The sequence below is a fragment of the Balaenoptera physalus genome (genome assembly GCF_965194825.1).
Source record: "Balaenoptera physalus genome assembly, chromosome: 7".
Taxonomy (NCBI): Eukaryota; Metazoa; Chordata; class Mammalia; order Artiodactyla; family Balaenopteridae; genus Balaenoptera; species Balaenoptera physalus.
In genome coordinates this window covers 103,773,146-103,795,855 of record NC_138886.1, presented here as the reverse complement: position 1 = coordinate 103,795,855, position 22,710 = coordinate 103,773,146, and the positions used below count along the sequence as shown (strand labels likewise).

At 38.3% G+C, this 22,710-nt stretch overlaps 2 long non-coding RNA genes across 3 annotated transcripts in view; both read left to right on the top strand.

The window, feature by feature from the left end:
- Nucleotides 1-22,710, top strand: part of LOC309665158 — a 75,450-nt gene that overhangs the window by 16,641 nt on the left and 36,099 nt on the right. The gene's annotated exons all lie outside the window — the stretch shown is intronic.
- Nucleotides 17,312-22,710, top strand: part of LOC309665166 — a 30,778-nt gene continuing 25,379 nt past the window's right edge. Inside the window, exon 1 of the long non-coding RNA XR_014266259.1 lies at nucleotides 17,312-17,936. This is a non-coding gene — a long non-coding RNA (uncharacterized lncRNA). The remainder of the gene's footprint in view (nucleotides 17,937-22,710) is intronic.

Genomic DNA, 22,710 nt, shown 5'->3' with positions numbered 1-22,710 from the left:
AGAATGAGCAGCCTCAGGAGAGAGGCTGGACGCCGGGCTAGAAACCACTCAGCATCTTAGCCTTGCTCTACCTGACAGAAATCCTGAAGAGGACATGCTGCTGCTGGGACCAAAGTGAAAACACCCAGTGGAAGGAGCAGCCTGGGAAGAGCAGGTGATGCCTGCACTCCTGGCTCCTGGGAGTTGGCGGCATTAAAAACACAAGACAGTGGGGGCCTGAGAGTAGAGGGGAAGTCGAGGCAGAAGCTGGTCCTGAGAGTGTTACCAGCTTTCAACTTGTTTGCATTAACCATTCTCTGCTTCTTCTCTCTTTTTCTATTTTTACCAAAGTAATACACGCTCATGGTTTTAAAAAAAGAAAAGAGGCTCTGAAAATGGAAGCAGCTCCTTTCCTGTCTGACCCGTCCACCTCAGCTCCACCCAGAGGTGACCTCTAAGAAAGCTTCCAGCTTTATTTCTCTCACCACCCTGCTGCCACGTGATAGTCTTATGTTAGTTTCTCTTTATTTGTAGGTTAAGGCATTATCATTCTTTTCATCAGTTCATGAAGAGGCTTTTTCTGGTTTTATGTTTTACCCTATTTATTTCTAACTCTCTACTCTACTCCTATTTCAGTCCCCCCTCCAGAGTCACATGTGCCTATATGCCACATGCCTTAAAGACAGAGGTGTGTTTGTAAAATGTTTTGTGTCTTTATGTTTGTTTTTAATCCACATAGAATATGTGTGCTAGATCCTTGTTCTGTCTCACTTTTTAGGCAGTCAGTGTTGGGGTGAGCTCTCTCTGCCAGGCTCTCTGTGCATCTGCCTTGATGCTTCTAACTGCAGCAGGTATTATACAGTCTGCTCCCCCGCACCCTTCAATTTCACCAATCACAGACAAGGCAATCATGAAAATCTTCAGACCTCCTGGGCAGGGACTTGCTGGTGACATCTCCGGGGTACATCCCCAGAGGTGGAATTGATGGCTCATGGGTTATAAACAGCTTGGCTTTACCAAGCAATGCCTGGGTACTTCCAGCATGCTTGTTCAAGGTCACTAGTAGGCTTTGCACATGAGTGTGATGGTTCCCATCTCCCCAGATCTTTCATCGATATCGCTCAGTTTGCTAGTTTTTGCCAATCTGAGGTATATATAGATATAGATAGGTAGGTGGACAGATAGATAGATAGATAGATAGATATAGATATATATAGATCTCACCACTACTGTAATTTGCATGTCTCTGATTAATAGAGAATTTGAGCATCTCATCAAATACTTGTTGGCCATGTGTTCCTCCATTTATCATCTGCCTACTTGTATCTTTTGCCCATTTGTAGAAGCTCCTTGTATATTCCAGGTACACATGGTCAGTTTTACATTTTGCCAATATCTTCTGCCATCTGTTATCCACAGATAGACAATTAGAGTTAATGAATTCTGTTAGCACACTGAATACCAGGTGGATAAAAGGGAACCAAAATATGTCTTCTTTTTTGTTGCTGTTGATATACATTCTATGTGCAACTATTAGCCTGAGCTTAGTCATCATATTATTCAACTCATATCTTTGCTTATTTTATGAATCATTATTCTCTTTGTTATAAGAATGGTGTTATATTAATTAAACTATATAGCCATGTATTTTGAGGCTATGTCATTAGATGCCTATATATTCATTTCTTTAACATTTTATTTTTAGATAATTGTAGACTGACGTGCAGTTGTAAGAATTAATACAGATTGCATATACCCTTCACTCAATTTTTGCTAATAGTACCATCTTGCATAACTATAGTAGAAAAATCACAGCCAGGAAATTTATATTGAAACAATCCATTGACCTTATTCAGATTTAATTAGTTTTGCATGTATCAATACCAGGGTGTGTGTGTGTATGTATGTGTGTGTTTAGTTCTATGCAGCTTAATTACATATGCAGATTCCTGTGGCCACCCTGCAGTAAGATATAGGACAGTTCCATCTCTACAAGGATCCCTTGTGCTCCCTTTTGTAGACACAGATACCTCTCTTCCTTCCTGCCTCCCATTTTCCCTGGAAACCCCTAATCTGTTCTCCATTTCTGTAATTTTGTCGGGTCAAGAATGCTATTCAATTGAATCATATAATATGCATCTTTTTGACATTGGCTTTTTCAAATCAACATAAATCCCTTGAGATCCATCCAAATTGTTTTGGGTTCATTTCCTTTTAATATTCCATTGTGTAGATGGACCACCATTCACCCACTGAAGGACACCTGAATTGTTTCCAGTTTGTTTTATTTTTTTTAATAAAGCATTTTAATTTTATTTATTTATTTATTTATTTATTTATTTATTTATTTATTTATGGCTGTGTTGGGTCTTCGTTTCTGTGCGAGGGCTTTCTCTAGTTGCGGCAAGTGGGGCCCACTCTTCATCACGGTGCGCGGACCTCTCACTATCACGGCCTCTCTTGTTGCGGAGCACAGGCTCCACACACGCAGGCTCAGTAATTGTGGCTCATGGGCCTAGTTGCTCCGCAGCATGTGGGATCTTCCCAGACCAGGGCTCGAACCCGTGTCCCCTGCATTGGCAGGCAGATTCTCAACCACTGCGCCACCAGGGAAGCCCTGTTTCCAGTTTTGAGCTATTATAAATAAAGCTGCTTTGTCATTTGTGTACAGGTTTTAGTGTGAGAACAATTTTTCACTTGTTTGGGATAATGTCCAAGAACACAAATGCTGAGCAATATGATAAGAGCATGTTTAGTTTTGTAAGAAATTACTCTTTCTTACTCTTTGTAAGAAAATACTCTTTCTCAGAGTAGTGGTATCTACTTACATTCCCACCAGCTATGTATGAATGATCCTACTTCTCCACATACTCACTAAAATTTGGTGTTATCATCATTTAAAAATGTTATTTATCCTGATGGATGTGGAGTGCTATCTCATTGCAGTTGTAATTTGCATTTCCCTAATGCCTAATACTAGTATCAGTTTTTATTTCTTGTATTTTGAGGTTCTTGCTTTTTGGTACATTCATATTTAGAATAATTGGTCAATCACTGGTGGATTGATACTTTTATCATTTTGTAACATCCCTATTTGTATCTAGTAATTTTATTTTCTTTGAAATCTACCTTACCTGATATTAATATATCCAGTGCTGATTTTTTAAATCTATATGGTTCTGTTTGAAGTGAGTTTCTTGTAGATAGCATTAAATTTTCTTTTTTCTTTTTCTTTTTTTTTTTTTCTACTCTGTTCTGCCAAGCTCTGTGTTTTCATTGTTGTTATTTAGTCCATTAATATTTAAGGAACTGATATGTTAGGACTGCCATTTTTATTTATTACTTACTTTCTGTTTCCTCGATTTCTCCTTCATCTGTTTTTATTTATTTACTTTCCTTTGGGTTACTTGAATATTTTTTAGGATTTAATCTTGATTGATTTAGGGTGATTTCGAGTATATCTCTTTGTTTAGTTCTATCATCTCTTGGTGATGGTTCCAGGTATTAAAATATACATTAATAACTTATCATAATCTGCTGGAGTTGATGTTTTACCACTTTGCATGAGGTGTAGAAACCTTACTTCCATTTAGGACACTTTACCCTGCCCCCTTTGTGTATAATTCTATTATATATTATATGCACAATTTAATGTGAACCCTATGTTTGCTTCCACTACCAAATACGATTTAAGAAACTTACAAGAAGAGTCTCTTACATTCATCCTTACTTTTATCCATTCTGATGTTCTTTATTTTTTCAGTTCCAAGCTTTCTTCTGTTATTATTCCCTTACTGTTTAGAGAATTCATTTAACCACTCTGTTTATTTTTTCCTATTTTAATTAATTAATCAATTAATTTAAACAACTTAATTGGAGTATAAATGCTTTACAATGGTGTGTTAGTTTCTGCTTTATAACAAAGTGAATCAGCTACACATATACATATATCCCAATATCCCCTCCCTCTTGTGTCTCCCTCCCACCCTCCCTATCCCACCCCTCTAGGTGGTCACAAAGCCCCGAGATGCTCTCCCTGTGCTATGCAGCTGCTTCCCACTAGCTATCTATTTTACATTTGATAGTATATATAGGTCCATGCCACTCTCTCACTTCGTCCCAGCTTACCCTTCCCACTCCCTGTGTCCTCAAGTCCATTCTCTATGTCTGCATCTTTATTCCAGTCCTGCCTCTAGGTTCTTCAGAAACTTTTTTTTTTTTTTTTTTAGATTCCATACATATGAGTTAGCATACGGTATATGTTTTTCTCTTTCTGACTTACTTCACTCTGTATGACAGACTCTAGGTCCATCCACCTCATTACAAATAACTCAGTTTCGTTTCTTTTTATGGCTGAGTAATATTCCATTGTATATATGTGCCACATCTTCTTTATCCATTCATCTGTCGATGGACACTTAGGTTGCTTCCATGTCCCGGCTACTGTAAGTAGAGTTGCAATGAACATTGTGGTACATGACTCTTTTTGAATTATGGTTTTCTCAGGGTATATGCCCAGTAGTGGAATTGTCATATGGTAGTTTTATTTTTAGTTTTTTAAGGAACCGCCATACTGTTCTTCATAGAGGCTGTATCAATTTACATTCCCACCAACAGTGCAAGAGAGTTCCCTTTTCTCCCCACCCTCTCCAGCATTTGTTGTTTGTAGATTTTCTGATAATGCCCATTCCAACTGGTGTGAGGTGATACCTCATTGTAGTTTTGATTTACATTTCTCTAATAATTAGTGATGTTGAGCAGCTTTTCATGTGCTTCTTGGCCATCTGTATGTCTTTTTTGGAGAAATGTCTACTTAGGTCTTCTGCCCATTTTTGGATAGGGTTGTTTGTTTTTTTTGGTATTGAGCTGCATGAGCTGCTTGTAAATTTTGGAGATTAATCCTTTGTCAGTTGCTTCATTTGCAAATATTTTCTCCTATTCTGAGGGCTGTCTTTTTGTCTTGTTTATGTTTTCCTTTGCTGTGAAAAATCTTTTAAGTTTCATTAGGTCCCATTTGTTTATTTTTATTTTTATTTCCATTTCTCTAGGAGGTGGGTCAAAAAGGATCTTGCTGTGAGGTATGTCATAGAGTGTTCTGCCTATGTTTTCCTCTAAGAGTTTGATAGTGTCTGGCCTTACATTTAGGTCTTTAATCCATTTTGAGTTTATTTTTGTGTATGGTGTTAGGGAGTGTTCTAATTTCATTCTTTTACATGTAGCTGTCCAGTTTTCCCAGCACCACTTATTGAAGGGGCTGTCTTTTCTCCATTGTATATTCTTGCTTCCTTTATCAAAGATAAGGTGACCATATGTGTGTGGGTTTATCTCTGGGCTTTCTATCCTGTTCCATTGATCTATATTTCTGTTTTTGTGTCAGTACCATACTGTCTTGATTACTGTAGCTTTGTAGTATAGTCTGAAGTCCGGGAGCCTGATTCCTCCAGCTCCATTTTTCTTTCTCAAGATTGCTTTTACTATTCGGGGTCTTCTGTGTTTCCATACAAATTGTGAAATTTTTTGTTCTAGTTCTGTGAAAAATGCCAGTGGTAATTTGATAGGGATTGCATTGAATCTGTAGATTGCTTTGGGTAGTATCATCATTTTCACAATTTTGATTCTTCCAATCCAAGATCATGGTATATCTCTCCATCTGTTTGTTTAATCTTTAATTTCTTTCAACAGTGTCTTATAGTTTTCTGCATACAGGTCTTTTGTCTCCCTAGGTAGGTTTATTCCTAGGTATTTTTTTCTTTTTGTTACAATGGTAAATGAGAGTGTATAGTTAATTTCTCTTTCAGATTTTTCATCATTAGTGTATAGGAATGCAAGAGATTTCTGTGCATTAATTTTGTATCCTGCTACTTTACCAAATTTATTGATTAGCTCTAGTAGTTTTCTGGTAGCATCCTTAGGATTCTCTATGTATAGTATCATGTCATCTGCAAACAGTGACAGCTTTACTTCTTCTTTTCCAATTTGGATTCCTTTTATTTTTTTTCTTCTCTGACTGCTGTGGCTAAAACTTCCAAAACTGTTGAATAGTAATGGTGAGAGTGGACAACCTTGTCTTGTTCCTGATCTTAGTGGAAATGGTTTCAATTTTTCACCATTGAGGACGATGTTGGCTGTGGGTTTGTAATATATGGCCTTTATTATGTCGAGGAGAGTTCCCTCTATGCCTACTTTCTGGACGGTTTTTATCATAAAGGGGTGTTGAATTTTGTCAAAAGCTTTTTCTGCATCTATTGAGATGATCATATGGTTTTTCTCCTTCAATTTGATGATACGGTTTATCACATTGATTGATTTGCGTATATTGAAGAATCCTTGCATTCCTGGGATAAACCCCACTTGATCATGGTGTATGATCCTTTTAATGTGCTGTTGGATTCTGTTTGCCAGTATTTTGTTGAGGATTCTTGCATCTATGTTCACCAGTGATATTGGCCTGCAGTTTTCTTTCTTGTGACATTGTTGTCTGTTTTTGCTATCAGGGTGATGGTGGCCTTGTAGAATGAGTCTGGGAGTGTTCCTCCCTCTGCTATATTTTGGAAGAGTTTGAGACGGATAGGTGTAGGCTCTTCTCTAAATGTTTGATAGAATTTGCCTGTGAAGACATCTGGTCCTGGGCTTTTGTTTGTTGGAAGATTTTTAATCACAGTCTCAATTTCAGTGCTTGTGATTGGTCTGTTTATATTTTCTATTTCTTCCTGGTTCAGTCTCGGAACGTTGTGCTTTTCTAAGAATTTGTCCATTTCTTCCAGTTGTCCATTTTATTGGCATATAGTTGCTTGTAGTAATCTCTCATGATCCTTTGTATTTCTGCAGTGTCAGTTGTTACTTCTTTTTCATTTCTAATTCTATTGATTTGAATCTTCTCCCTTTTTTTCTTGATGAGTCTGGTTAATGGTTTTTCAATTTTTTAAATCTTCTCAAAGAACCTTTATCTTTTTCATTTATTTCTGATCAGACCCTTATGATTTCTTTCCTTCTGCTAACTTTGGGTTTTTTTTGTTTTGTTTTTGTTCTTCTTTCTCTAATTGCTTTAGGTGTAAGGTTAGGTCGTTTATTTGAGATGTTTCTTGTTTCTTGAGGTAGGATTGTATTCCTATAAACTTCCCTCTTAGAACTGCTTTTACTGCATCCCATAGGTTTTGGGTCGTTGTGTTTTCATTGTCATTTGTTTCTAGGTATTTTTTGGTTTCTTCTTTGATTTCTTCAGTGATCTCTTGGTTCTTAAGTAGTGTATTGTTTAACCTCCATGTGTTTGTATTTTATACAGATTTTGTCCTGTAATTGAGATCTAGTCTCATAGCACTGTGGTCAGAAAAGATATTTGATATGATTTCAATTTTCTTAAATTTACCAAGGCTTGATTTATGACCCAAGATATGATCTATCCTGGAGAATGTTCCATGAGCACTTGAGAAGAAAGTGTATTCTGTTGTTTTTGGATGGAATGTCCTATAAATATCAATTAAGTCCATCTTGTTTAATGTATCATTTAAAACTTGTGTTTCCTTATTTATTTTCATTTTGGATGATCTGTCCATTGGTGAAAATGGGGTGTTAAAGTCCACTACTATGATTGTGTTACTGTCAATTTCCCCTTTTATGGCTGTTAGCATTTGCCTTATGTATTGAGGTGCTCCTATGTTGGGTGTATAAATATTTACAATTGTTATATCTTCTTCTTGGATTGATCCCTTGATCATTATGTAGTGTCCTTCTTTGTCTCTTGTAATCGTCTTTATTTTAAAGTCTATTTGGTCTTATATGAGAATTGCTACTCCAGCTTTCTTTTGATTTCCATTTGCATGGAATATATTTTTCCATCCCCTCACTTTCAGTGTGTATGTGTCCCTAGGCCTGAAGTGGGTCTCTTGTAGACAGCATATATATGGGTCTTGTTTCTGTATCCATTCAGGCAGTCTATGTCTTTTGGTTGGAACATTTAATCCATTTACATTTAACGTACTTATCGATATGTATGTTCCTATTACTATTTTCTTAATTGTTTTGGGTTTGTTATTGTAGGTCTTTTCCTTCTCTTGTGTTTCCTGCCTAGAGAAGTTCCTTTAGCATTTGTTGTAAAGCTTGTTTGATGGCGCTGAAGTCTCTTAGCTTTTGTCTGTAAAGGTTTTAATGTCTCTGTCAAATCTGAATGAGATCCTTGCTGTGTAGAGTAATCTTGGTTGTAGGTTTTTCTCCTTCATCACTTTAAATATGTCCTGTCACTGCCTTCTGGCTTGCAGAGTTTCTGCTAAAAGATCAGCTGTTAACCTTATGGGGATTCCCTTGTATGTTATTTGTTGCTTTTCCCTTGCTCCTTTTAATAGTTTTTCTTTGTATTTAATTTTTGATAGTTTGATTAATATGTGTCTTGGCATATTTTTCCTTGGATTTATCCTGTATGGGACTCTCTGCATTTCCGGGACTTGATTAACTATTACCTTTCCCATATTAGGGAAGTTTTCAACTATAATCTCTTCATATATTTTCTCAGTCACTTTCTCTTTTTCTTCTTCTGGAACCCCTATAATTCGAATGTTGGTGCGTTTACTGTTGTCCCAGATGTCCGTAAAACTGTCCTCAATTCTTTTCATTCTTTTTTCTTTATTCTGCCCTGTGGTAGTTATTTCCACTATTTTATTTTCCAGGTCACTTATCTGTTCTTCTGCCTCAGTTACTCTGCTACTGATTCCTTCTAGAGAATTTTAAATTTGATTTATTGTGTTGTTCATCATTGTTTGTTTGCTCTTTAGTTCTTCTAGGTCCTTGTTAAGTGTTTCTCGTATTTTCTTCATTTTATTTCCAAGATTTTGTATCATCTTTACTACCATTACGCTGAATTCTTTTTCAGGTAGACTGTCTATTTCCTCTTCATTTGTTTGGTCTGGTGGGCTTTTACCTTGCTCCTTCATTTGCTGTGTGTTTCTCTGTCTTCTCATTTTGCTTAACTAACTATGTTTGGGGTCTCCTTGTTGCAGGCTGCAGATTCGTAGTTCCCGTAGTTTTTGGTGTCTTCCCCCAGTGGGTAAGGTTGGTTCATTGTGCCGTGTAGGCTTCCTGGTGGAGGGGACTATTGCCTGTGTTCTGGTAGATGAGGTTGGATCTTGTCTTTCTGGTGGGCAGGACCACGTCCGGTGGTGTGTTTTGGGGTGTCAGTTACCTTAGTATGGCTTTAGGCAGCCTCTCTGCTAATGTGTGGGGTTGTGTTCCTGTCTTGTTAGTTGTTTGGCATAGGGTGTTCAGCACTGTAGCTTGCTGGTCCTTGAGTGGAGCTGGGTCTTTGAGTTGGAGATATCTGGGAGAGCTTTCACCGTTTGATATTACATGGAGCCAGGAGGTCTCTGGTGGACCAATGTTGTGAACTTGGATCTCCCACCTCAGAGGCACAGGCCTGACACCCGGCCAGAGCACCAAGACCCTGTCAGCCACATGGCTCAGAAGAAAAGGGAGAAAAAAAGAAAGAAAGAAGTTAAAAAATAAAATAAAATAAAGTTATTAAAATAAAAAATAATTATTAAAAATAAAAAAATTAAAAAGTAATTAAAAAAAGAGAAAGAAAGAAGAGAGCATACAAACCAAAAAATTAATCCACCAATGATAACAAGCTCTAAAATCTGCACTAAAAAAAAAAAAAAAAAAACAGACAGACAGAACCCGAGGACAAATGATAAAAGCAAAGGTATACAGACAAAATCACACAAAAAAGCATACACACACACACTCACAAAAACAGAAAAAGGAAGAAAAATTATATCTCTCTATATAAAAAAATTTAAAAAAGGAGGAAGAGAGCAACCAAATCCATAAACAAATCTACCAATGATAGTAAACTCTAAATACTAAACTAAGATAAACATAAAACCAGAAACAAATTAGTTGCAGATAGCAAACCCCAATCTACGGTTGCTCCCAAAGTCCACCGCCTCAATTTTGGGATGATTCATTGTCTATTCAGGTATTCCAGAGATGCGGGTTACATCAAGTTGATTGTGGAGATTTAATCCGCTGCTCCTGAGGCTGCTGGGAGAAATTTCCCTTTCTCTTCTTTGTTCGCACAGCTCCTGGGGTTCAACTTTGGATTTGGCCCTGCCTCTGCATGTAGGTCACCTGAAGACCTCTGTTCTTTGCTCAAACAGGACAGGGTTAAAGTAGCAGCTGATTAGGCGGCTCTGGCTCACTGAGGCCGGGGGTAGGGAGGGGTACGGAATGCAGTGCGAGCCTGCAGCAGCAGAGGCCAGCATGACCTTGTAACAGCCTGAGGCGTGCTGTGTGTTCTCCCGGGGAAGTTGACCCTGGATCACGGGACCCTGGCAGTGCTGGGCTGCACAGGCTCCTGGGAGGAGAGGTGTGGATAGTGACTTGTGCTTGCACACAGGCTTCTTGGTGGCTGCAGCAGCAGCCTTAACATCTCATGCCCATCTCTGGTGTCCACACTGATAGCCGCAGCTCACACCCATCTCTGGAGCTCATTTAGGAGGTGCTCTGAATCCCCTCTCCTTGCGCTCCCAGAAATAATGGTCTCTTGCCTCTTAGGCAGTTCGAGACTTTTTCCCGGACTCCCTCCTGGCTAGCTGTGGTGCAGTAGGCTCACACAGCCAACCCCAGTCCTCTCCCTGGGATCTGACCTCCAAAGCCCTAGGCTCCCAGCCCCCACCCACCCTGGTAGGTGAGCAGACAAGCCTCTCAAGCTGGTGAGTTCTCGTCAGCACTGATCCTCTGTGCGGGAATCTCTCCACTTTGCCCTCTGCACCCCTTTTGCTGCGCTCTCCTCAGTGGCTCTGAAGCTTCCCCCCTGCCACCCACTGTCACTGCCAGTGAAGGAGCTTCCTAGTCTGTGGAAACTTTTCCTCCTTCACAGCTCCCTCCCAGAGGTGCAGGTCCCATCCCTATTCTTTTGTCTCTGTTTTTTCTTTTTTCCTTTGCCCTACTCAGGTACGTGGGGATTTTCTTGCCTTTTGGGAAGTCTGAGGTCTTCTGCCAGCGTTCAGTAGGTGTTCTGTAGGTGTTGTTCCACATGTAGATGTATTTTTGATGTATTTATGGGGAGGAAGTTGATCTCCACGTCTTACTCCTCCACCATCTTGAAGGTCTCCCCCTTAGCCACTCTTTAAAGGTAGGGATCACAGCATCAAATTCGTTTAGTTTTCTTATGTTTATGAATATTCTTCATTACTATAGGGTGTTTTCACCAGATACAGAATTTGGGGTTGACAAGTTTTGTTTTTTTTTTTTTCCTTTCAGTTCTTGAAAAACATGGTGTCACTTCCCTCTTACTTCTATGGTTTCAGATGAGAAATCCACTGCATTTAATTGGCATTTTCCTATAAGGAATATGTTGTCTTTCTCTGGCTGTTTTTTAAAGACTTTGTCTTTAGTTTCTCCAAGTTTAATTTTGGTTTGTATTAATGTGTATTTCTTAGGATTTATCCTTCTTGGGATTTATTCAACCTCTTGAATCTGTAGGCTTACATCATTCACAATTTAAATTGGAAAATGTGTAGTCATTATTTCTTCAAATACCTATTCAGTCCCACTCTTTCTCTCCTTTCTTTCTCTGACTCTGATGATATCATGAGTTCTTTTGTTGTTGATTTCCAGATCTTTGAGATTGTTGATTTTTTTCATTCTATTATTTTCCTTTCTTTTTTTAAATTGAAGTATAGTAGCTGTATAATATCATATGTTACATGTGTGCTATATAGTGATTCACAATTTTTAAACATTATACTCCATTTATAGTTATTTTAAAGTATTGACTATATTCCCCATGTTGTACAGTATATCCTTGTAATTTATTTTATACCTAATAGTTTGTACCTCTTAATCTCCTATCTCTCTATTGCACACACCCCCAGTGGTAACCACTAGTTTGTTCTCTATATCTGTGAGTCTGTTTCTTTTTTATTATACTTGCTAGTTTGTTTTATTTTTTAGATTCCACATATAAGCAATAACATGCAGTATATTTCTTTCTCTCTCTGACTTACTTCACTTAGCATAATGCCCTCCAAGTTCACCCATGTTCCTGCAAATGGCAAAATTTTGTTTTTTTATGGCTGAATAGTATTACATTGTATATATATATACTACATCTTCTTTATCCATTCATCTTATAAAGGATACTTAGGTTGCTTCTATATCTTAGCAATTATAAATAATGCTGCTATGAATATTGGGGTACATTACCTTTTCAAATTGGTGTTTTTAGTTTTTTTGACATGTACCCAGGAGTGGAATTGCTGGGACATGTGGTGTTCTATTTTTAGTTTTTTGAGAACCCTTCATACTCTTTTCCACAGTGACTGCATCAATTTACATTCCTACCAACAGTGTACGAGGGTTCCCTTTTCTCTACATCTTCACCAACATTTGTTATTTGTGTTATTTTTTATGATAACAATTCTGACAGGTGTGAGGTGATATCTCATTGTGGTTTTGATTTGCATTTCCCTGATAATTATCAATGTTGAGCATCTTTTCATGTGCCTGTTGGCCATTTTCATTTCCTCTTTGGAAAAATGTCTATTCAGTTCTTCTGTTTGTTTTTTAATCAAGTTTTTTGTTTTCTGATGTTGAGTTGTATGAGCTGTTTATATATGTTGGATATTAATCCCTTATTGGTCATATCCTTTGCAAATATTTTGTCCCATTCAGTAGGTTGTCTTTTTGTTTTGTTGATGGTTTCCTTTGCTGTGCAAAAGCTTTTAAGTTTAATTAGGTCCCATTTGTTTATTTTTGCTTTTACTTCCTTTACTTTAGGAGATGGACCCCCAAAATATTTCTGCTATTTATGTCAAAAAGTGTTTTTCTGTAGGAGTTTTATAATATTCTGTCTTACATTTAGGTCTTTAGTTCATTTTGAGTTTATTTTTGTGTATGGTGTTAGAGAATTTTCTAATTCCTTTACTTGTAGCTGTCTAGTTTACTTGTCCTTTACTTGTAGCTGGACAGTGGTGTCCCAGCACCACTTATTGAAGAGACTGTCTTTTCTCCATTGTATGTTCTTGCCTCCGTTGTCATGGATTAATTGACCATAAGTGTGTGGCTTTATTTCTGGGCTCTCTAACCTTTTCCATTGATTTATGTGTCTGTTTTTGTATCAGTACTGTACTGTTTTGAGTCTGTTTCCTTTCTGTTGTGCAGATTGGGTAAATTCTATTGATCTGTCCTCAACTTCCCTGATTGGATTCTCTGTCATTTCTACTCTACTATAGAGCCCTTCCACTGAGTTTTTTATTTTGGTGATTGCATTTTTCAGTTCTATAATTTCCACTTGGTTCTTTGTATCTTTGAATCTTTGTCGATATTTTCTGTTTTTTTTTTTTCCATTTGTTTTAAGAGAACTCATAATTTCTTATTGCAACATTTTTAGGATGGCTGCTTAAAAATTCTTGTCAGAATTTCAATAAAATGAACATCTGATTCATTTCAGTGTCAGTGTCTACTGATTGATTTTTCTTATTCAAGTTGTGATTTTCCTGATTTTTTGTATGATGAGTGGTTTTCAGTTGTATCCTGGACATATTGTGTCATGAGACTCTGGGACCTATATAATCTGGAACTAGTCCCCTGGTGAGGTGTGCATGAGGAATGGGTGGACGTGTACATCCAGCTTCCTGCAGGGCTCAGCTAACACCACTCTGGCAAAAAAGGAGTGCTAACTTACACAGCTTCTTTGTAGAATGATGAGGTGAAAGTTCAGCATTTCTCTGGGCCAGTCTGACCAATGGGGTCACTGACTGGGACCACCTCATTGCCCTTATGTGGGCAGAAGTAAGCTCAGCTCCCATTGGACCCTGCTGACACCAGGTAGGGGTACATGGAGGGCTGAGCCCTACCAATTTGCTGCTGCACATGGGGAACGGAAGCTCAGCTCCTTGCATGACTCCACAGACCCCAGGGGATGACAACCAACCCTGCTATCCACTATTTCATTTCACTTCAATAATGCTGGATGAAGGTAGAGGCACAGTTCTCCACTTGAACCTGCTGAGACCAGGGGTGGGAGAAAATAGTGTGCTGGCTAGGCCTCACTTGCATGGCCTCATTTGGTCTGGCTGATATTGGACAGGGGTGGAGGCTCAGCTTGCTGGACTCTTCCCTTCTCCCTGCCCCACCCCACCATCCTGGTGAGGAATCAGAGCATCACCTACTTCTGCCAGGTGTGGAATGAAAGTTCAGCTGCCTCTCAGTACTGCTGCTTCCACCTTCTAGGAAAATCAAAGTGCCACCACCTGCTTCTGCTGAGCAGGAAATGAAGGTGAGCTCCAGGCTCGGCCCTCCGGACACTGCTGAGCGGGAGCACTGGATTGCTGCCTCGTGTTTCTGTATGATGGAGGTGAGGTGAGGTGAGGTGGAAGATCGGTATGGCCTGCAGAAACCACAGGTACTGTGGCCTGTTATAATGGCTGCCTGAAATCCATCAAGTATCTCTCAATTTTAGCTTTGGAATATTAGAGGTAACCTTGTGTACCCAATTTATTAGAAAACAACAATTTCTTGCTATTTCCTTAATGTTACTTCTGTTTATCACCTTGTTTCTTCCTGGATTCATTCTTCATTTAGCTACAATGTAGCTGAACATAAAATTCTAGTTTTGAAGTTCTTTTTCTTCAGTTATTTTAATGTCACTCTATTGTCTTCTAATTCTCCATGTTATTATTAAAACATTGATGACATTCAGATTCTGATTTTTTTATTTTGGAAATTATTAACCCCTACTCACTGAACATTTTTAGAATTTTTGTTTGTCTCTGATATTGTTAAATATCCCTATAATGTTTCTACTATAGATTTTTCCTTATCCATCTTTTTGGTACCTGGTAAGTCCTTTCAACTTGAAGGCTTTCGTCTTTCTTTAATTTAGTAAAATTTTAATTTCTTATTTCTTCTAATAAATCTCCCTCTCTTTTTATTAGACTTGTAGTTTATGAATATTATATAGCCACTACATTTATTCAGTTTTCATTTAGATTTGCTATCCTTTTGCTCCTTCTAGATGCCTCTGGGAGAAGGCATCTTCACTGCGTCTTTCAGCTCACACATTCCTTCTATGGCTTTATCCATTCAACAATTAATCCCATATACTGACTTTTAAAAAATTTAGTTATTTTTTCACTTCCAGTATTTTTACTTGGTTCTTCTTAAAAACTTCTTCTGTCTCTATTTCATGGCAGCAATATCCTCTTTTATCTCTTCAAGAATACTTATTATATTTTAAGTTCTTTATCTGTCTTAATCTCTTAATTTGCCTTCATCTGATGTAGATTGTTCAATTTATTACTTTTATTATTGGCTATTCTGCTCAGTTGTCTCCTCTTCCCCACCTTGTGAACTCAGATTTCAAGGGCCAGCTACCCTGACTGAGATTATTTGTCTCGGAGAATGGGATGAGGCCATGGTTTGGGTTTCTGCCTGTCCTGGTGATTTTAAAAAGGAGCTAACATTCTCCTGGGGGAGAGGGTCTGGTGTCCAAGTGTGGGCTTGAGTTTAGGTAACCCTGCCTATCTAGGAAACCTGCCTCTACCCCTGCTCCTCAATCTACTTTTTCAAGAGATATTCTTTGTATTTTAGCTGTGATTCTTGGGGATACTAGGTAGAACAGGGAAAAGAAAGTCCCTTTGGGCCATCTGATCTATCCACAAGTTCTTACTCTGTAGCATCTGATGCTGCCTTAATGTTTGCTCCCACCCTCCAATGGTGTGCAAGCAGAGCGATTAATTTCATGATTCACAGCATCAACAAGGCAAGATCTGATTCACTCTGGAGAATGAGGCAAGTCTGTCACCCAGATGATTCTCTGACCTTAGTGTCTGGTTCTCTGCCACGGATGTTCTGTTCTCACACACCAGGCCACTGCCACCTTCTAAATCCCCAGGACTTTCTCACAGTTTTCACATTAGACTATCTCACTGTCAGAGAGAGACAGAGAGCCCAGAACACCTGAGGTTCAAAACTGCACTGTAGAGTCTGTCATACAGAGTGAAGTAAGTCAGAGAGAGGAAAAACAAATACAGCATGCTAACACATATATACAGAATCTAAGGAAAAAAAAAAAAAAAGGTCATGAAGAACCTAGTGGTAAGATGGGAATAAAGACACAGACCTACTAGAGAATGGACTTGAGGATATGGGGAGGGGGAAGGGTAAGCTGTGACAAAGTGAGAGAGTGGCATGGACATATATACACTACCAAATGTAAAATAGATAGCTAGTGGGAAGCAACCGCATAGCACAGGGAGATCAGCTCGGTGCTTTGTGACCACCTAGAAGGGTGGGATAGGGAGGGTGGGAGGGAGGGAGGTGCAAGAGGGAAGAGATATGGGAACATATGTATATGTATAACTGATTCACTTTGTTATAAAGCAGAAACTAACACACCATTGTAAAGCAATTATACTCTAATAAAGATGTTAAAAAAAAACTACACTGTAAGACATTGGAAGAAAATGATTTTAAAAAAAATGGGCTTCGTTCATCTGGGCTGTGTGTATCATGATTAACCATGTCAACTCGATACGCTGCAGTTGAACAGTGATCATTGCTGTCAAGAGTACCCCTCTAAGGGCTGCTCCCTGAGGACAGACAGGACATGGGAAGTCAGTGTCCCTGAGTTACAGGTTACACACGGCTTGTACAATCTGAGTGTGGGCGGGACCAGAGCTGTTTGGTGGGCGTGTGCTGCTAACACTAACATGAATACTTTGATGATTGGAGTGTGAGGATGGATCAGACAGAAGAGAAGGAATGTAGTTCTGTCCTAACAACTCCCACCTATCTACATTTTCCCCTCTTTTGGAAAGCCTTTGAATTTTTCTACTCTGAAGGACAGAGGCTCTCCCAGATCAGGACAGAAGCACACTGGCAGAAAGTGAGGCCTTTCCTCTGCTTCCTGATCTATCATGTGGCAGCTGCTTGCTTCCTCCAGCACGTACCAGAGATGCCAGAGAGTGGCAAATGGTGTCCTCAGGCCACTCGGAGAGAAGACTGCCCAGCTCTGGTGCTCTCATGGAGCCTGAGCGTGCTTTCACGAATGCACCATCATAATTTGAGGGCCTTCACCCACTCCCACAGCAGTGAGGCAGTTTAATTTCTAGCAAACTTGGCAAGGTAATCATCTTATCAATAGTTAATTTAAGTGTGAACTATGAAATCTTAGATTATGGCAGGGACTTAATCTCACAGAGGCAGTGATATATACTCATGTAGAAACTATGAGAAAGTCCTGGAGATTCATTCATTTATCCAGTCAACAAAAATTTAATAACCATGGCACATTCTTAGACACTGGGAAACAGCAGTAAAAACAAAACAAAACAAAAAACAAACAAGCAAAAAAAAAGCACAGTGGAATTTACTTTCCAGTGGAGGGAGATTGATAAGTAACATCCAAGGTCATTAGTAAAGATGACTATTTCAGATAAATGCAAAGGAGGAAATAAAACTAGATCAAAGGGATACCAAGCTGGGATTGGTTACTTGTCTATACTGGTAACCAGGAAAGCCTCTGTTAGAAAGTTATGTATGCTCTGAGCTTTGCAAGATAAGGAGGGACAGACTGTACAACAGCCAGAGGGAAACATTCCTGGCAGTAGAAACAGAAAGAGCCAAGTTTTTGAGCTGTAATCACCTGAGGTTTTCTTGAGCAATAGAAAGTGGCCAGTGTGTTAGGAACCTGGTGAGCCAAAGGGTGATTAAGACATGTGTTCTAAGAAGTGGATAGCCATAAGTTGTGCAAGAGAAGGAGTTCATTTTGTTCCTATGTGCAGTACAAATCCTCCAGGGAATTTTACCAGGTGTTTGTTCTGCTTTGATTTAAAAATCTCTCTGGGTTATTGCAGATAATAGATTGTAGGGTGAAGAATAAAAGCAGGGAGACCAGTCAGGAGGTGACTGCAGTACTGTACACAAGAGATGATGCTGACTGGGGCTCTGGTTGTAGCAATGTAGGTGGAATGAAGAATTCAAGCTATATTGTGGAGCTGTGGTTGACGAGGCTTTTCCACTGATGAATAAACTGGATGCCTCCAGGGTTTGATGATGAGCTAATTGAATGATATTATTATTTCCTAAGATGGTGAAGGCCAGGGAAGTAACAGATTTGATGGGTGGTAATCCAGATTTTCAATTCTGGATTATATTTGACATGTCTATTGGACATGGTTATTCAGTAGAGAATGGCTATCAGTACTGGCCTCAACCTGGGAAGCAGAATGGTTTGGGAATGAAGTTGAGCAGAGGAAAGTGGAGAAAGCAGATTTTAAGGTCTTGGAGTAGTCTAGGATAGAGGAATGATGTGGGTTGCACTTGGAGCGGGGGGGGGGGCGGGGAAGAGTGTGCTGGCTGGAGGTAAGAAGAGAAGGGGATAGAGTTGAGAGATATTTTAGGATGTCAACTTCCAGGGTGGTGTTGTATTGACTAAGGGGCAGTAGGGAGAACGAGGTGTTTTGGCTTAACTCAGTGAGTGGAAATGTAATCATTCAAATAGAAAAGAATTGAAGAGGATCAAGTTTGGGAGGAATGAACATGAATTTGACTTAGAACAAGTTGAGTTCAAAGCATGGCTTCTGGCACTTTCAGGATACATTATTGTGATACTAAGCCCAAACTAGGGGTGAGGTCCTATTTCTACCCAGTTAAACATCTCTCTTTTACAAAAGAGAACATATTATTTTTTCTTTCTTTTTTAAAAAATTATTTATTGTTAAGTTTAAAACGTAATTTTATTATGGTTTCCTCTTTAATTCATTGCTTTTTAGAAGATCACTTTTAATTTCTAAACATAAAAATGCTACCACATTTTAGTTGTTGATTCCTAATTTAATTGCATTGTGATAAGTATGTTCTGTGTGTTTTTACTCTTTGAAATATGCTAAGACTTCTTTTTCTGAGCTATTACTTGGTAAAATTTGTAAATATTTTATGTGAGCTTCAAAACGTTTGTATGTTCTCTTAGCTCAAGAGTCTATAAATAATTATTAGTTTAAGCTAATTGGTGCTGTTTCATATGCTTGATCTATAAGTTTCTGATAGAAATGTGTTAAAATCTCCTTTAGATTTCCATGGAGTTGGCTTTGTATATTTTGAGGCAGTGTTATTAGGTGTATACAAACTTGTGATATTGATATCCTGGAAATTGTTTCTTTTATTATGTAATGTCCTATTTTTTTTTCTACTAATGCCTTTATATCTTGGTGTATTTTGCAGTAACATTTTGGGAATTTTTTTCTTATATATTTGTTTTTTTCAAACTCAGTGCATGTTTTGTCTATTTTTTTCTGATGAGTATTTTATGGTATATATTTTTATTTTTAATTTTACATTGGAGTATAGTTGATTAACTATGATGTGTTAGTTACAAGTGTACAGCAAAGTAATTCAGTTATACCAAGTATCCATTCTTTTTCAAATTATTTTCCCAGTTACTTAATTACAGAATATTGAGCCGAGTTCCCTGCGTTATATAGTAGGTCCTTGTTGGTTATCTATTTTAAATATAGTAGTGTGTACATGTCAGTCCTAAACTCCCAGTCTACCCCTCCTCCCAGAACCCTTCTCCCCTGGTAACCCTAAGTTTTTTCTCTAAATCTGTGAGTGGTTCTGTTTTGTAAATAAGTTCATTTGCATCATTTTTTTTTTTAGATTCCACATATAAACGATATCATATGATGTTTGTCTTTCTCTATCTGACACTTCATTTAGTATGATAATCTTCAGGTCCATCCATGTTGCTGCAAATGGTATTATTTCATTCTTTTACATGGTGGAGTAATATTATATTGTATATATGTACTACATCTTCTTTATCCATTCATTTGTCGATGAACATTTAGGTTGCTTCCATGTCTTGGCTATTGTAAACAGCCCTGCAATGAACACTGGGGTGCATGTATTCTTTTGAACCATGGTTTTCTCTGGATATATACTCAGGAGTGGGATTGCTGGATCATATGGTAGCTCTATTTCTTAGCTTCTCTAATCATAAAAACAATATATAGGTATCATAAAGAGTTTGAAAAATCCCAAAAAGAAAAAAAATAAGTCGAATCTGACTACTCAGAAATAATGAATAATAATATTTGAGGCCTTATAAACAACAAACACATTGTGCACATTATTTATAAATTTTATAATGATTTTGTTAGGTTATTAAAACTTAGTGTATGGTGTATATTTTCCTATGTTGTTAAACATTCCTCCATAAAATACTGTTTAATTGTGTCATTATCTTTGTTAAAGCTTAAGAAGTGGAAACCCAGAATTGCTCCCACCTCCCCAGCCCTGTTCTGGGGCTTCTCCATGCGGTTCTTGATCCCTTACATATTTCATGAGATGTGGTGACATTTCCTACTTGGGAAAGATATGGTTCTACTCAAGTATCAAGGTCACATGACCAAACCTACAATTCAAGGAAACTGACAGCCTGAGAAAATGTTCTTGGAAATAGGCTGAGGTCTGTAGGTGAGAGTGCCGTGTGATTAATGATCGCTGACCAGCAATGACCTCATTCTGATATTAGTCTCTCTCCCTCTGCTCATCCTTCCTTTTTCACTTTTATTTCCTCACTAAATGTTTACAGGCTTAAAAATAAATGGGAAAACGAAAAGTGAGCATAGAAACTGGTGTTCCCCAGAAAGAATCGGGCTGTTCTATCAGCCCCTGGGCCGAATCTGCTTTAGAGCAGGTCTGATTTTCATGTTTTTCCTGCCCAGCTGGCGATATGGAGAGCCGTTTGGTTCCAGGTGATGTGGAGGAGCATGAGAAGAGGCAGAGGGCGGCTTCCCACTGAGAGCAGTGGTGGGAGAAGAGGGTGGGCTGGAAAGGATGGCGAGAGAGCACAAGAGGGTGACTCATCTCTCCCCACTCCCTCATCCCTTTGCTCTGGGAGGCATTCAAGTGGGCCTCTTCAAATGTGATGTCACCCAACTTCACAGCACAGTGATGAAGGAAATTGGGGTTTCTATGGCTGTTGTAAATATGAGTGTGTCCTTTGCTCATAGTATGACTGGGAAGGCACCACGATTGAGAGGCCAAACAGAGCTTTGTGATTTAAGGTGATGCATTTTGTGATTAATAATATATGATCTTTATTAGTTAGGTTTGATCAGAGAAACAGAACTGCTTGGAGTGATATGAAATAAGGAACATGTGTGTATGTGTGAGCATTGGACCCTAGGCACTTGTAGGAGTCACTGAGGAAAGAATAATAGTCTGGGAGAATCCAGTTTGAGGATCAGAATATTAGACAGGGACCACAAGGAAGAAGTCTGTGTTCCCATGTCACCTCTGTGGCTCAGGCTGGTGGCTGGCCTGCAGGTCTTTTGAAGGAACAGCTTCAAACATGGTTAGAGGGAGAATAAGACACACTGGAACCTATGAGGGGAAACTCAGGGACCCCTAGGAAAAAACTGGGACTCATGAGGGCCAAGTGGACATCCATGCCTCTCTTTCACTGCATCTGACCCCAAGGACCCAGGTGACCTACAGAAGGCACTGGAGTCCTTTTCTATGAGCTTGTCCAATTACCTGGCCCAGGGCTCTCACATTTTACAAATCAAGAAAGAGCTTGTAGTAGATTATTTAAAGTTGTAAATGTGACCACAAATAAGAGTAAAACTATCTGTAAAACTTGAGGAAAGTCTCAGACACATACAAGCACACACAGACATTGGATAATACTGAGTTACATCTCACTCAGATTTTCTTTTGGGGTGCCAAAATATTGTTGAAAAAGCAATGCATATAGTCACTGAATATCTAAAGAGGCACAGATCTACATTTAAATCTAAACAACTGGAAATCAAAGACACATGATATAGTGTGGGTGGGATGTAATTCAGTGTAACATTTTTGGAAGAGCATTCTTCAATTGCTATCAAATTTAAGAATGTGTACTACTTTAATCCCGCAGATTCCATGAATTAAAATACATTTGAAATGTATTTGACTTGTGCAAATCCTTCTCCTCCTGAAACCCTATGGTTAAGTGTAAGGCTTTTTTTTCCATAATTTTTTGAAAAATTAGATTCTGGAAACCATCAAAATGTCTGTGTCTAAGGGACTGATTAAATAAATTATTACATCCATAAAATGAAATATTAGCAACTTAAAAAAAAGAAGTTGATCTTTTTGTGTTGATTTGGAAAATGCTTAAGATATATTATTAGTTAAAATAGAAAGTTGAACAGTATGTATTATATATAACCAAATACTCAATTTTTTAAAGGATGTGTGTATGTAAAGATTGCATGATGTATATCTTATAAAAAGACACACAAGAAAATGTTAGTGATGCTTTTACCTAGGAGGAAAGGAGAATTTTATCTTTCACTTTACAATCTTATGTTCCTTTTGAATTTTTGACAACCAGTATTTACTGCTTTTATAAGCCATGATAGCAAATATAGTAGAAAAAATATAAAGTATTTGGAAGTGATTGACATAAGTGACATTTTCACTCCATAACAAATGTCTTTCCAGCTGCCTACTGTGTAAAGTGTGATACATTTTCCTTCCACACATTTTTTTACACATTAAAGACTATCTATCTATTGATTGATTGATCATCTATCATCATAATCAAGCTATCACTTATCTATCTATCTATCTGTCTGTCTGTCTATCTACCTATCCTCAAACAAAATGATACTACCCATGCTGTTCTACAAACCTCTTTTGTCGAAGAACAATGGACCTTGAATATCTTTCTAGTCAGTTCAA